Source organism: Sus scrofa, chromosome 13 (genome assembly GCF_054392235.1).
Source record: "Sus scrofa isolate SSC_HxYL_T2T_F1_AM1 chromosome 13, Sscrofa_HxYL_maternal_Yorkshire_Landrace_v2.0, whole genome shotgun sequence".
Taxonomy (NCBI): Eukaryota; Metazoa; Chordata; class Mammalia; order Artiodactyla; family Suidae; genus Sus; species Sus scrofa.
This window is the reverse complement of record NC_139395.1, coordinates 215,675,797-215,691,941: the sequence shown is the minus strand read 5'-3', so window position 1 is coordinate 215,691,941 and position 16,145 is coordinate 215,675,797.

The window sequence follows — 16,145 nt, the reverse complement described above, 5'->3', positions numbered from 1 at the left end:
GTTTCCAAATTTCTCCATTGCGGTTTTGGAGGACATAGGACTGGAGTCATGAAGCCACGACTATGTGAAAAAATTCATCCAGGAATACAGCCCAGGGATGCTGATGAAAATATCCACTGCTATATATATCTGAGTTATTATAGAAGGCTAATATATGACGTTTACATTTTAAATGTTTATATTTAGTGTTTACAGAAGTGAAGAAATGTACACGTACCTGCCAGTTTTGGCTCCAACATGTTAATCTAAAATTGTGATAATTTGGAGTACCCGTCCTGGCTCAGTGGTTAACAAAGCCGACTAGTATCCACGAGGATGCGGGTTCAATCCCTGGCCTCGCTCAGTGGGTTAAGGATCCAGCGATGCCGTGAGCTGTGGTGTAGGTTGCAGACGCGGCTGGAATCCCGTGTTGCCGTGGCTGTGGCGTAGGCCGGCAGCTATAGCTCCAATTTGACCCCTAGCCTGGGAACCTCCATACATCGCAGGTGTGGCCCTAAAAAGACAATAAGACAAAGCATAAATACATAATAAAATTGGGATAATTTGACAATCGAAAGATGAAATTGAAGAAGAAATTTTCCTTTTATTGAAGTATAGCTTATTTACAATATTTCAGATGTGCAGCAAAGTGATTCATTTATACATATATGTATATATTCTTTTTCAAATTATTTTCCATTATAGGTTATCACAAAATATTTTAAACATTTTTTTGGGAGTTCCCGTCATGACTCAGGGGTTAACAAACCCAACTAGTATCCAAGAGGTTGCAGGTTCAATCCCTGGCCTCGCTCAGTGGGTTAAGGATCCGACGTTGCCGTGAGCTGTGCTGTAGATCGCAGATGCAGCTCAGATCTGGATCTGGTGTTGCTGTGGTTGTGGTGTAGGCTGGCAGCTGTAGCTCCGATTTGACCCCTAGCCTGGGAACCTCCATATGCCGTGGGTGTGGCCCTGAAAAAAAAAAGACAAAAACAAACAAACAAACAAAAAACAAAAACATTTTTTTAAAAGGATAGTTGATTCACAAGGTGTGTCAATTTCTGCTGTACAGCAAAGTGACCCAGTGATACATACACATACATTCCCTCTCTTATCTTCCATCATGGTCTATCCCAAGAGACTGGATATAGTTTCCTGTGCTGCATAATAGGTCCATGTTGTTTATCTATTTTATACATACTAGTGTGTATCTGATAATCCCAAATTCCTAGTTTATCCCTCCCCAATCCTTCCTCCTTTAGTAAACATAAGTTAGTTTTCTATATCTGTGAGTCTCTTTCTGTTTTGTAAATAAGTTCGTTTGTGTCATATTTTAGATTCCACATATAAATGACATCAACAGTTGTCATGTCTTACTCTACTTCGTATGATCATCTCTAGGTCCATCTACATTGCTGCTAATGGCATTATTTTATTCTTTTTTATGGCTTGAGTATGTAAGAATAATTTTTTTGTGTGAGTGTCTTTTTAGGGCTGCATCCTCAGCATATGGAAATTCCCAGACTAGGGGACCAATTGGAGCTGTAGCTGCTGGCCTGCACCACAATACCACAGCAATGCCGGATCCTTAATCCACTGAGCAGGGCCAGGGATCGAACCCTGATCCACGTGGATACTAGTCGGGTTTCTGACCGCTGAGCCACAATGGGAACTTCCTGTAAGAAGAATTTTTTAAAGGATGGTTTTCTGCCTGCTCTGGCTGTTAGGAGCTATAATCAAGCCGTTCTCCCTTTGGATTTATTCAGAAAAGCCTAAGGCCGTGACACCCCACGGCTGCCCCTGGGGACCCTCTTTTGGTGGAATTTTTCTTTCCTTCCTTCCTTTTTTAAAAAGGCATTTTTCTTAGAAGCCAGGAATAGTTATTATAATTAGTATTTATTACACCGTCTTCCTTCCCCAAACTCGCAGTGATCAATCATGTTTATCCCCTTCAGCACTGCCCTGTATGGAATAAGTATTATCCCCCTTCTCACAGAAACAAAAAGAGGGTTAACAGTCTCATTCAAGGTCACCTGACAAATTATTCCACATTAGAAACCACGATTGCTTAAGCTCCACCATCGCTTAGACAAACAAGCTATGTTTTCACTCTCAGATGTTTCATTTTGGGGTGCTGGTAGCCCTTTTCCCTCTGTTGACCTTTGTGTCCACTTATCAGTCATCCAGCACTTGTTAAAGACCTACTTTTAAATGTGTTAATTGTAGGAATAGGATTCTTGGGTTGAAGGAACACAGATCGCGTTTCAAACCTCAAAACCACACTGAACTCCTGTTACTAAGGAAAGAGGTCACTGTTGGTGCAATTTAACTTAATGCCCATTTCTCTTCCTTTCCCCCCTTTCTGCGTCTCTTCTTCTAGCTCTTACCTTCTCAAGACCTCTTTTTACTTACGCTGCTTTCTTTTCCAGAATTTGGACACTGGCTCTCAAATAACATTGAACTATGTGGGACTGAGGTTCATCGATTTTTGACTTACAAACCTGGTCATATGGCTTAACCCAGTACCAGGCTGCTACAGAGGTTTGTGGCTTCTGTAGGTCCAATGGAATTGCACAACACCTGGAAAGGAATTTTCATTTATTTATTTTTGGGTCATTTTTAAGAGTTTTATTGAAGTAGAATTGATTTACAGCGTTGTCATCATTTCTGCTGGACAACAAAGGGATTCAGGGATATGTCTACACACGTCCATTCTCTGTCAGATTCTTTTCCCACATAGATGATCCCAGAATAGTAGGTAGAGTTTTCTGTGCTAAACAGCAGGTCCTCATTGGCCAATCATTCTGTAGACCTCAGTGTGCCTGAAAAGAATTTTTAAAAAGGTAGATGCCACATCCAAGGCGTGTGTTACTGTTTTATTATAAAGTTGTAATCTATTGGCTTCTGGATTTAATCAGGAATTTACTTATGTGGGCCCTCAACTGGGCTCTTTTAGAAGGAGACACACTCTTCCCTCTCTTTGTAGGATGGTGAGTGTGGCCTGGTTAAGAAGCACAGCTGGCTTTGTGCTTTTGTGAACTCTTCCAGGGATGAAAATAAGATGAGGTCCCTGTTGTGGATCAGCCTACCTCAGAGACTCGTGAGTCCAGGCCTTCTGCCTGTCCATCTGACTCACCTTGGTCTGGCCATATTTTCAGCATTTCATGAGAGCAAAACGTTTTCTCCATGAACACAACCCAGGCCAAGAAGAGAAGATGTTTGGACGCTCTGCCCTGGATTGGGTTTCTTGGCTGAGTTGAAGCAAATAAGGAAGGCAGCCTCAGATGAAGGGGCTGGGAGCAGGGCTTTCTGGACTCTCTCGCTAGTTCTGCATGAGCCCAGTGAGATGAGGTGGCCCCTGGGGCCCAGAGGCTGGTGCCCCTGCTTTTCTGATGACTTGGGCTCCAAGGGGGCAGCTGCTCTGACCATGTGTCTTAGACAGCCTGGGCTGTTGTGATAAAATGCCAGAGACACTGGGTGGCATAAACAACAGAAATTTATTTTTCATCATCCTGGGAGCCAGAAGGTCTGGCCACTTGGGTTCCTGGTGAGAGCCCATTTCCTGGATTGTAGGTGGCTGCTTTCTTGCTGTGTCCTCACATGGCAGAGAAAGAGAGAGAAAGCATGCACTCTCGTGACTCTTCTTCTTTTTGTCTTTTTAGGGCCTCACTGGAGGCACATGGAGGTTCCCAGTCTAGGCGTCAAATCGGACCTGTAGCCATTGACCTACACTACAGCCACAGCAACACCGGATCCTTAACCCAGTGAGTGGGGCCAGGGATCCAACCTGTATCCTCAGGGATTCTAGTCAGAATCACCTCTGCTGAGTCATGATGGGAACTCTCTTGTGTCTCTTTTTTTTTTTTTTTTTTTTTTTTTTTTTTTTTTTTTTTTGCTATTTCTTGGGCTGCTCCCGCAGCATATGGAGGTTCCCAGGCTAGGGGTCGAATCGAAGCTCCAGCCACCGGCCTACGACAGAGCCACAGCAATGCAGGATCTGAGCCGCGTCTGCAACCTACACCACAGCTCACGGCAACGCCAGATCCCTAACCCACTGAGCAAGGCCATGGTTCCTAGTCGGATTCCTTAACCACTGTGCCATGAGGAACTCCCTGTGACTCTTCTTAAAAGGGCACTAATCTCATTCCTGAGGGCTCCACCCTCGTGATCTAATTACCTCCCCCAGATCCCACTTCCAAATAGCATCACACTGGTGCTTATATGCATTTGGAGGGGAAGGGAAGATGCATAATTCAGGCCATAGCGCCAAGCTCACCAGGCAGTTTAATGAAATCCAGTGAGCAGACTAAAGAACACTCCTGGCCTCTGTCTCTTCCACAGTCTCAATTCAGGAGATTTTCCCTGTGTTCTTCACTTGGGCATCGTTTGTCCTCCCCCTTCTTTGACCTTCCCACAGTATATGGAGTTCCCAGGCCTGGAATCAGATCCAAGCCACAGTGGCCACCTATGCTACAGTTGTGGCAAAGCTGGATCCTTAACCCACTGTGCCCAGCTGGTGACCAAACCTCCATTCCAGCACTCCTAAGACACCACTGCTACTGTTGCACCACAGCGGGAACTCCAACTTGTGCATCATTTAAATAACCTGTCTTGGTCCAGCTTCCTCTGAAAACCGAGTCTGAAGCAAAGATTTAGGACTAAGGCTTTATTTGGGGGGTGCAGCCTCAGGGCAGGGGAGGGAGAGCTGAGACACGGTGGGTGGGAAGCGAGCATCAAATCATGAAGACAGATCTAGCTGGTTAGAGGATGTGATTTCAGCTCCGTGGGATGCCACTGTGTCTGAGTACTCCTGTGGAGAGAGAGAGAGAAGACACCCATCATCTACCTGGCTTCTTCGGTCTCCTGCTTGACCTTGGTCAGCGAACTTCCCTGTACCACCAATTGCGACATCCAGCTCCTTCCCAGCCAGAGAGAAGTCGGACCCCATGCCCTATGGTGTGCATTTCATCCTTTTTTGCTGAATCCATAAGGATCAGGAGGAGCCAGAGACTCTGGGCGTGGAGCTGGTTGGCCTCAGACAGTAGAACCCCAGGGCCTAAGGAAGCTGTTCTGCCCCTGAGGCTGAGCTCGACACCCAGGAGGAAGAGGGAACTCGAGGGGCATATTAGGTGTGTTTGGTGCACATGCCCATCCACATGCTAATCCATAAATACTTACTAGGGCCCCCTTGGCTCCGGGCCTATAAAGGACAAATCACACCAGGGGCGTAATGACATAAGGACCCTTGGAATCAGGGGATTCCACTCTGGCATAGACATACCTCCAAGACCACAAATAAAGTTTCATGGGGTCCTTTGAGAGGGAGGAAACTTTGTTTTAAAAAAATGGTTGGCGGAGTTCCCATCGTGGTGCCGTGGAAATGAGTCCGAAGAGGAAACAAACATGAGGTTGTGGGTTCAATCCCCGGTCTCGCTCAGTGGGTTAAGGATCTGGCTTTGCCATGAGCTGGGGTGTAGCTCACAGATGCAGCTCGGATCTGGCGTGGCTGTGGCTGTGGTGTAGGCCGGCAGCTATAGCTCCAATTCGACCCCTAGCCTGGGAACCTCCATGTGCTGCAGGTACGGCCCTAAAAAGCAATAAATAAGTAAATAAATAAAAGAAAAAATGTTGGCATCCTTTTAAAAAATTTTTTACTTACCTTTTTCCTTTTTTTTCAACAAATTCTCATTAGCTTTATGAGGTGGAAGGCTTAGCTGCTGGAGCTCTCAAGGCACTATTGAACCTGATTTTAAGCAACAGAAATGAAGTCATTTCTAGATTTCACTTCTTCTGTCACTGATTCAGCAGAGATTTGCTGAGAACTTACTCTGGCCTGGCAACACACTGCATGCTCTCTTTTTGTTTGGTTGGTTGGTGGCGAATATGGCATGCAGAAATTCCTGGGCTAGGAGTCGAACGCATGCAACTGCAGTGACAACGCTGCATTCTTAACCGCTAGGTCACCAGGGAACGCCGATGGATACTTTTAAAAACTGGCTTATTCAGGGCTCGCCACGGTCCTGTGGGATGCTCATAACCTCTGGGTCATACAGGTTAGGTAATGGGCCCAAGGTCATGGTTATGCAGCTTTCAGGCGGCAAAACTGGGATTATCTTTTTTCTTCTTCCAGGTTTCTGATTTCAAGTCCATTGCTGTCTTACTGGCTGTACAGTACAAGGAAAAGGACACAGGTGCAATGAATGCTCACTGGGCAGTCAAGCCATTTGTGGGAGTGTGTTGAGTGAGGTGTCTATGACTCCGGCTCCATCAGGAGTGAGCTCCAGGTGCTGATGACCCCCCGTGGCACACAGGTGATCTAAAAATAGATGATTTAAAAGCTAAATTGGTGCTGGCTGGTGCTTGACTTATTTTTTTTTAAGATCTGTTTTTAGTTTTGTTTTGTTTTGTTTTGTTTTGTTTTTTATTCTGGCCACCCCACAGCCTATGGAGTTCCCGAGTTAGGGATCAGATCCCAGCAGCAGTTGCAACCTATGCAGCAGCTATGGCAGCACTGGATCCTTTAACCCACTGTGCAGGGCCAGGGATCAAATCTTTGTCCTGATGCTGCAGAGACCCCATCGATCCTGGTGTGCACCACAGTGGGAACTCCTCTTCTTAGGTTTTGTTTAATCGCTGTTAAATGGGACTGTTGTGTTGGGATTCGACAGCCCGGGTTTGCTTGATGGAGGTGAGCATGGGCTGGCAGACCACGTGGGATGCGGAAGCTCACTGACCCTGCAGGGCTGGGCAGGGACAAGCCTGGAGGTGATGGGGCAGAATGAGCTTGGAGCTGTCATCTGTGAGTTCTGTTCTGGGACTTGGAAGCCTGCATGGGGATGGAAAGCAGGTTTCCTAAGATACCAAGAGCCATTGCCCGAAAGAGTGAGGCAGCCACAATGTCCAGGCAAAGCCGAGACCCAAACAGGAGCTGAGTAGGACCAGGAGGGATTCAGGGGATTTAGACATGCTTTGAAGACCTCCTTTTGAAATATTGTCCTGGCTTAGATGCCTCCTGCCTTCAAGAATTACAGGATGAGGAGTTCCCATTGTGGCTCAGCAGGTTAAGGATCTGACATTGTCTCTGTGAGGATGCAGCTTTGATTCCTGGCCTGGCTCAGTGGGTTAAGGATCTTGGCATTGCCACAAGCTGTGGTGTAGGTTGCAGACGTAGCTCAGATCCAGTGCTGCTGTGGCGGAGGCCAGCAGCCGCAGCTTCAATTTGACCCCTAGCTTGGAAACTTCTATGTGCCACAGGTGCAGCCATAAAAAGAAGAAGAAAAAAAAGAATTACAAGATGAATCTGAATAGGGGTTAAAATATACAAAACAAGAGGCTCTCCTGGGGATAACTGAGAGAAGTCAGATTTGCAGAAAAGTCTTGGGTACATGGTGGTTTGTGAACCAACTCAACGCAGGAGGTCAAAGCCTTGGCACCATGCACTCCATCCCACCCCACCCTCCTTTTAAAAACAGATATTCCTGCTGGCCCCTCCTTATCAGATTCAATACTTGTTTCATCCTAGACAGGGGCGCAAGTGTTCTCATATCAACTACATCATGAAGAGCAAGTTCATCGAAGTACATTCGGATCTTTTCTTTCTTTCTTTCTTTCTTTCTTTCTTTCTTTCTTTCTTTCTTTCTTTCTTTCTTTCTTTCTTCTCTCTCTCTCTCTCTCTCTCTCTCTCTTTCTTTCTTTCTTTCTTTCTTTCTTTCTTTCTTTCTTTTTTTGTCTTTTTGCCTTTTGAGGGCCACTCCCGCAGCATATGGAGGTTCCCAGGCTAGAGGTCTAATCAGAGCTGTAGCCACCAGCCTACACCAGAGCCACAGCAATGCTGGATCCAAGCCGTGTCTGCGATCTACACCACAGCTCACGGCAACGCCGGATCCCTAACCCACTGAGCAAGGCCAGAGATTGAACCCGCAACTTCATGGTTCCTAGTCGGATTCATTAACCACTGAGCCACGACGGGAACTCCTTGGATTGTTTCTGAATCAGAGGAGTCTCCCAGGAATCTCCTATGGGCTTGGGCAGCAGACAGAGAGAGAATTGGGAGAGAAACCTATGAGGACTAATTTACCCCTTGCCCTGGGGCTAACCTGAGTCCAGAGCCCTGGACTTTATTTGCAACCTTCTTCGTCTTTCTTGCTTCCTCCAGTAGCTGCTGTGGGCACGTCTCCCTTGCCCCAGGCTGGCTGGAGATCGAGCCTGGAGGGGAGAAGCCCCTCCTTTCACCCTTTGCTTGGAGCCCTCTCCCCCTTGACAAATGAAACCAGGGCATGGAGATCATTATGCCACACGTTATTAGGCAAAATTGGATTAATTAACCTCGTCTGGCCTCTCAGCTTGGGAGACAGGAAAAAAAAAACAACAGCCGAGGTCTAGTTCAAATGCAGCATTTTGAAAATGTCAGCCATGACTCGGTGATAAATATTTATAAATATATATGCCGCGTATCAACAGGGTGGCCAGTGTATTTTCACATGCAAGTACACAAAGGGACTCTGTTGTTCACACGCATTCAAAGCCGTGGCCTTGAAAGGGCCATTATGGCTTGTGCTATGAATGTTTATTAAAAATAATATGCAAAACGGGGCTCCGTCTGAATGGGCGCATTGATGGGGTATCAGAGCAGCCAGGACTGGGATGGCAGATCCTCAGGAATGACCGAGAGAGGGGTGTGCAGTGTCAGTGGCCCAGGCCCCTTCTGGTGGTGGGTGTTTGTTCTGGAAACCTTGACGTAAGGGTTAAGCAGGTCCTTGAACCGGGGCACCCAGGCCCCGAGTCACAGAGCCGTGTGAAGGATTTTCCCTCCTGACCTGAGCTCCCAGGAGTAATTGGACTTTTTCATGCGCATCCCAAAGAGATTCCTTCCTCTTTCCCATCCTCTGAGTGGGAAACATTTCCTGGGGTTTTTCCACCTTGGTCCCTTCCCAGCCTCTCCCGTGCTTTTCTTAGTAGAGCCCCTTTTGACTTAACTCTCTCTTGGCATCCGAGGATCCCTTCCTTGTTTCAGGGGACTCTTCATTTATTCAACCAATATTTACTGGGTGCTTACTGTGTGCCCGACCTGGACCAAACGCTGGGGTTGCCATGAGGGATCAGACAGACATGCTCCCCTACTCATTATCCTGGGAAGAGGCATAAAAAATCAAGTCAACAAAGAACAGGGATGACTTCAGAGAAGGATGTGGCATTAAAATTGAGTGGGGGAGTTCCTGTGGTGGCGCAGTGGTAACAAACCTGACTAGTATCCATGAGGATGTGGGTTCCATCCCTGACCTTGCTCAGTGGGTTAAGGATCTGGCATTGTCGTGTCTGTGGTATAGGCTGGCAGCTGCAGCTCTGATTCAACCCCTAGCCTGAGAACGTCCATATGCCTTGGGCGTGGCCCTAAAATAAAAGACAACAACAAAAAAAATTGAGTGGGTTCAGGTTAGGGAGGGTTTTGCTTTGGGGGGAGGGGGGCTGTTTCAGGATGGGAAGTCCACGCAGCATCTCCAAGAGTGGGTTGGGGGCTCACAGGCAAGAAAGATCCCACCTGCCACAGCCTCATGGACATCTGAGCCTTCCGGGCAGAAGGAAGAGCAAGGGCAGAAGGCCAATGAGGTATGAATATGGCGTGTTCAAGGATCAAAATGGTAGAAAGGTCAATGTGGCAGAAGCCAGAGAGCAACGGGCAGGTGGCCAGAGCACCAGAGGATGCCCATCTGGACTTAGGTCTTGGGAAGCTGAAGGTGCCTCTTGGAATTCTAGCTCCTCACAATCTGTAGTTGCCATGTCTCTACCGCTAAGAGCCCCTGGGGAAGCCAGGAGATAGTTTTCAATTTGTTGAGCCAAAATCACCGTTGTTGATTGGTCCCCTTAGAAACATCCTGGGGTGGAAAAAAAACCCCATGGTCCATGGATTTTGGGTATTTTCTCCTACTCTGCATTTGGGTTTGAACTTGACTCCCTCTGCCATGACATTTTCCATTGCAAAGCTCACTAGATTCCTCTTTATTTGATCCCAGTTCACCTGGAGGCCTCCAAGGTAACTCATTTCCCCTCAGACATTCCTTGGCTCACTCATCACTCAGCATGGTTGAAAGATAAAATTTGAAGACTCAATGTTATTTATTATTCCAAGAATAGTTGACATCACGATCAATACATCTGGACAGAAGCTATTAACATTTTAATGAGTTACTCAGTAATATTCCAAAGATGTGTCAATGAGTCATGGCCCCTTTGATTAAGGATGTACTTTGGAAACTACTGTAAATATATATAAGAAAGGCTCAGAACAAGGAGCTGTCACCCATCCATCCTGGGAAGAAGAGTGAGGATTCATGAATAAAGAAGCTCACAAGGTAACTGTCCCTGGGCTACACGGTTTACTGTAAGAGCAATAACCTTTTCAAATGCCATTGGTCTCCACTAGATGACAAACAAAGATGTCTACCTTTGTCACTTGTCAGGTGTGTGTGTGTGTTGGCGGGGGGGGGTGGTGGCGGGGGGCAGTGTGGAATGGTGACGCTGAGGGTAAGTTAGAGAAGAGAAGTCTGCACATCTTTCTCTTAGATTCATACATGGGACATCAAATAGGGGAGGGATAAAGCTTTTGGGGGGAAGACAAATCTGGGAAAAGAGACAGTTATTGGAAGAGAAGAAAGGGCAGCTCTGAGGAGGAGTGGGGCGGGGATGGACGGAGGTCAACAGAAGGAGGCGGGCTCCGATGGTTCTAGTTCAGTGGGTTGAATGTTCTGGCATGAAGACTCTTTGGGGTACCCTCTCCCCTCCTTCATATAATTCCCTAAAATATCTTGGATAGGTACTCTTAAGTTCTCCCTTGGTCTGATCGAGGTCTAGACTGTTGTCTTCATACTGCAGCTGGTGTGTGGTGGAATCGGATTCTTACACCGGCCTGTCTCTGGGACTACGGTCTCAGGAACGCACACTTGGTTCTTGTTTGTATCAAGAGGAAGAGGCCCCCTTGTGTGTGAACTTGAGGTGAGGGCCTACCACAAGACCCTAGAGGGTGCAGATGCGGAACCTAGACTTGGGCTTGGGGGGGAGACTGGGGGAGATGAGAGGGCATTACTGATATTCATTGCCTGTGAATTTTCTAGTGAGCAGCCATTTGACTCCTGGACCAGATCACGGGAGAGTGTAGGCTTCAGCAACTTGGATCTAGGGCAGGGAAAAGACGTTGTAAGTGGGGGTGAGGTAGGGATGAGGGTGAGCCAAGGAAAACAGCAGGAGGTGAGGGTGAGATGGGGAAGGAGTGAAGTAAATTAGCCTGAGCGCTGTGTTCTCTCAACATGGCCCCCGTGAACGCCAAGGAAATTTAGTCTGATTCAGCATTTTCCACCCACTTTGCTATTTTGCTTTCATTTAAAAAAAAAACAAAACTGAAAACAGGCAGATTTGAAGTCTGAATGACCTGAGTTCAATCCCAGCACACCTGGATCACACAGGTTTGGCATCTATCAAATATGACTGATCATACAGTTGCACTCTGCAGAATTATAATGAACATCAAAGGGGATAATTGGTAAAGCATTTACTAACCGTTTGGTGCCTGGCGAATACATGCTGTCTAGGATGGCAATCTGTACGGCTGCTAATGACAGTGACATTGGGCTGTTCTTGTCTCTTAGTTGATGAGGGTAAACTCATAAACCAAATGGGAAAGGAAAAATGGGAGATTTGTAATAGTCTCTGAATTGTCTTTCAAATAGTTGGAGAACACAAGGACTAGCAGGCAAGCTAACCATGGCTCTTCACTTTCTCTGAGGTGGTAGGTCATTGGTGTATTTCTCCGTTACTCGGGATTTTGGCAACATCTTACTGAGTGTCTACAATGCACCTCCAGTTTTGGTAACACGGTGGACCACGCTGATGTGGAGCAGCTCTGGACACAAGTGCTGTGAGAGCCAGATAACTAAATCAATTAAAAATCATAGGTGGGCGTTCCCATTGTGGCGCAGCAGGAACAATTTAACTGGCATTCATGAGGACACAGGTTTGATCCTTGGCCTCACTCAGTGAGGTAAGGATCTGGCATTGCTGTGAGCTGTGGTGTAGGTGGCAGACATGGCTTGGATCCCATGTTGCTGTGGCTGTGGTGTACGCTGGCAGCTGTAGCTCCAATTTGACCCCTAGCCTGGGAACTTCTATATGCTGTGAGCACAGCCCCAAAAAGACTAAAAAAAAAAAAAAAAAAAAAAAAAAAAAAAAAAATCATAGGTGAAAGAAAGGGGAAATCCCGTGCTAGAAATGCAGAAGGAACTGGAAGCCAGAAGGAAATGGAGCCAACTGACTGCAGCTGGAGTCTCACCTGAATTAGGTCTTAGCACTGGGTTTTAATACCCACTTAAGGACAAGGACCTGGATCCCAGACTCCCTGCATAAAGAGAAGACCGTTCAAAGGCAACAACACCCTCTGCGAATGGAGGACTCAGAGGCCAAGGGCTGTTTTGTTGTTGTTGTTTTTCACTTGCAAAGTTCTAAGTGGGGGAATAATGTTATCCCATGAGAAATTAAAACTTGAAGCCCAAGTCCGATGCTGTTTATAATACCAATTTCCCTCAGTTTTGTGGGAATTCTTTTTCCTGTTTAAAAGTTTTATGGACAAATAGTTGATTGACAAGGTTGTGATAAAAATTTCTGCTGTGTGGGTGATTCTGGTGTACTTGCACACATCCATTCCCTCTCAGAGTCTTTTCCCACAGAGATGGTCACAGAACACTGGGTAGAGTTCTCTGTGCTGTTGGCCAATCATTCCCTATACCTCAGTGTGTACGTGCCAGCCCCAACCCCCAGTCCATCCCTTCCCCCGTGGTAACTCTTAATCTGAGAACTCGCCTAAAATGGGTCCTACAACCAGGCAACAAAGAACCCACTCAGAAGAAACAATCCCCAATGAAGATAAGCTCATAACAACTCCAGGGCACAAGAGGAAACCATGGGCATGGGCATGGGCATGGGCAGGCAGCAGAATCGGCAAGAAGGACCCATTGTGTGCTGCCCATTGTGCCCTGGAAGCTGTGCAGGGTATGCAGAAGGCCCTGGAGCCCAGAGGGTGGGCCTGAAATAATGGCCCATCACAGTCTACCCTGTAGCTATTTATGAATTTTCTTTTTGACCTAAAAGGATGATCGTGATATACAACCCTTGAGAGGTGCTGAAGTCCCTCCCAGAAGGTCTACCAGTGGAGGGGACATTGAGGCTTTAATCTACCCAGCATTCGTCCTCCCTGCCTCCTGGTAACAGCCACCCCGCTGTCAGGGCTCTGGGTAGGCTGCCAAGCACACACCCTACTCCTAGGACACATGACACCAGCTTGGTCTGTTCTAGAACCTCACTCCTGGCCTGAGTGAGTGACCCAGATGTGGGTATGTGACCCAGGCTAGGGCACCAGAATGTCCCTTCCTAGGGTTTTTATACTTGGATTCTGGGAAGAGCAAAGCTCTCTCTGTCCTTTAGTTTTTCTGAGATGGAATAGCACAGGGCTGGAGTTGTCTGGAGCTATGCCTCACCCCTCTCCCACCGTACCTACACCAGCCATGTGCAAAGAGCCCATCTACAGTAATACTGGTGAGAGCTGACATTTATGGAGCAATTACTGGGTGACAGTGCTGTTCTGAGGGCTTTACAAGAATAGTTTACTTTTTTGCTTTTTAGGGCTGCACCTGCAGCATATGGAGGTTCCCAGACTAGAGGTCGAATTAGAGCTGTAGCTGCTGGCCTGTGCCACTGCCACAGCAATGCAGAATCCAAGCCACATCTGCAATCTACACTACAGCTCATGGCAACACCAGATCCTTAACCCACTGAGCAAGGTCAGGTATCAAACCTGAGTCCTCATGGATGCTAGTCAGATTTGTTAACCATGAAGGTAACTCCAAGAATAATTTAATTTATCCTCATGAATCTTATGAGATAGTTTATTGTCCCCATTTTGCAGATGGAGAAACCAAGGCAAGGGAAGTTTAAGTAAACTGTCCTAAGGCCACATAGCTATAAATAATGGAATCCAGCCTTGAGCCTCAACAGTTTGGCTTCAGAGCCTTGTGCTTTAACAATACTCGAATAGAAGCAGGACCATAAGAAAGACAGATGGACAGGTGGACAGGTGAAGGGATGAATGAATAGTTAGCCAAATAGATCTGGTGATGCATGTGGGTTCCTGGAGTTTCTGAAGCTAGCTCTACTCTAGGATTCTCAATTTTTCATGCCATTTAGTTTCCCTTTTAGTTTAACTTAGTCTGAGTTGTCGTGGCTGGCTTTGTTCGCTTTATTTTTTGTGCATCAGACATAGCACCTGGTGCAAAATGAAAATGCAGGGACCTTTATTCACAAATTAAGAGGGAAGCGTTCCCATCATGGCTCAGCACTAACAAACCCCACTAATATCCCTGAGGATGTGGGTTCGATCCCTGGCCTCACTCAGTGAATTAAGAATCTGGTGTTGCCATGAGCTGTGGTGGTACAAATTACCGAGCCTCCTTCCCCCTTCAAACATTCTCCTGTTCCTGGAGGGGAAACCAGCAAAATGGGCTTCTTTTGATTTTTCTTTCCTTCTGATTGACTTGCCTAAGCCTCCTGGCAGAGGAGCTATTTGACAAAAGGGCCTAGAGGAGGGGGAGGGGAAGGAAGCCAGAGCCCAGAATGAGTCCCAAACTGGGCAAGTCCGCTTTGGAATAACCCAGGGTAGACAGTGGGTGGTGGTCCCTCATGTGGCACGGGTCTGTAAGCCATGAGCCTTTTGGGGATAAGTTAGGACAGGAACCTGCGGGACAGCAGTGAGACCGGGCAGAGTCCCCAGGGATCTGCGATGAGCTCCTCACCAAATGCCATCAGCCCCCTGCCTGAGTAGGAATTGACTCCAGCCTCAGAGGACCAGCCTCGGGAGTTGAGGCTCACCCTGGAAATGGCAGAAACAAGCAACCAAACATAAAACCCCTGACTGATAAAATTGACTATCAGCCAATAGTTCATTTCTACAAAATTGCAATTAAGCAGCCACTGGCCCTTCCAAATAAACACGGTACCCATACCATCTCCATGCAGTTTTATTTTGATGCCTTGTGACACCTGACATCCCATATCATTCCTCAAGCACTGAAGCAAACAGCTCATGTCCTCTAGCCCCTGCGGCACGTGGGGGAGGCACTCAGCAGAGTCTGTCATTATGACCACATGCTTCTAAAGGGACAACAGTGCACTGGGGACACAGGCTGGGTGGGAACGCTCCCAAAATATATGTTCTTCCCTAAACACCCTCATTTCTGAATTGATGACATTTCTCCTAGAGAGGAGAGAGCCATGTGTTCTAGCTTTGAGCTATTTTTTCCCCCTCAAGCCAATTATTATTATTTTTGTCTTTTTAGGGCCACACCCACGGCATATGGAGGTTCCCAGACTAAGGGTCTAATCGGAGCTGTAGCCACTGGCCTACACCACAACCACAGCAACACCAGATCCGAGCTGAGTCTGTGACCTACACCACAGCTCATGGCAACGCCGGGTCCTGAACCCACTGAGCGAGCCCAGGGATCAAACCCACAACATCATGGTTCCTAGTCGGATTTGTTTCCACTGCGCCATCATGGGAACTCCTCAAGCAAATTATTCTTTTTTTGTGTGTTCCCATCATGGGAACTCCTCAAGCAAATTATTCTTTTTTTGTGTGTGTGTGTGTGTTTTTGCTATTTCTTTGGGCTGCTCCCACGGCATATGGAGGTTCCCAGGCTAGGGGTCGAATCGGAGCTGTAGCCCCCAGCCTACACCAGAGCTCATGGCAACGGCGGATCCTGAACACACTGAGCAAGGGCAGGGACCAAACCCGAAACCTCATGGTTCCTAGTCAGATTTGTTAACTACTGCGCCACGATGGGAACTCCCTAATTATTCTTATCAAGATTTGTATGACTCCACTGCAGATCAAGAATTAGAATCTGGCCCCTACACTAGCATGTTTCTCCTCTTTTAAAATAAATACTATCAAAATCCAAGAATACGTCTTGTGTGTTACTGGAAAGAGGTTTCATTGTCAAGACATAACAACTTACAGAAGATATTCAGGTGACAGCGAAAGTTTAAAGCCATACCCTCTTTTCAGGTTGCTAGTAACAAGTGTGTTTGTGTGTGTTTATTGAGGCAAAATTCACATAACATAAAAT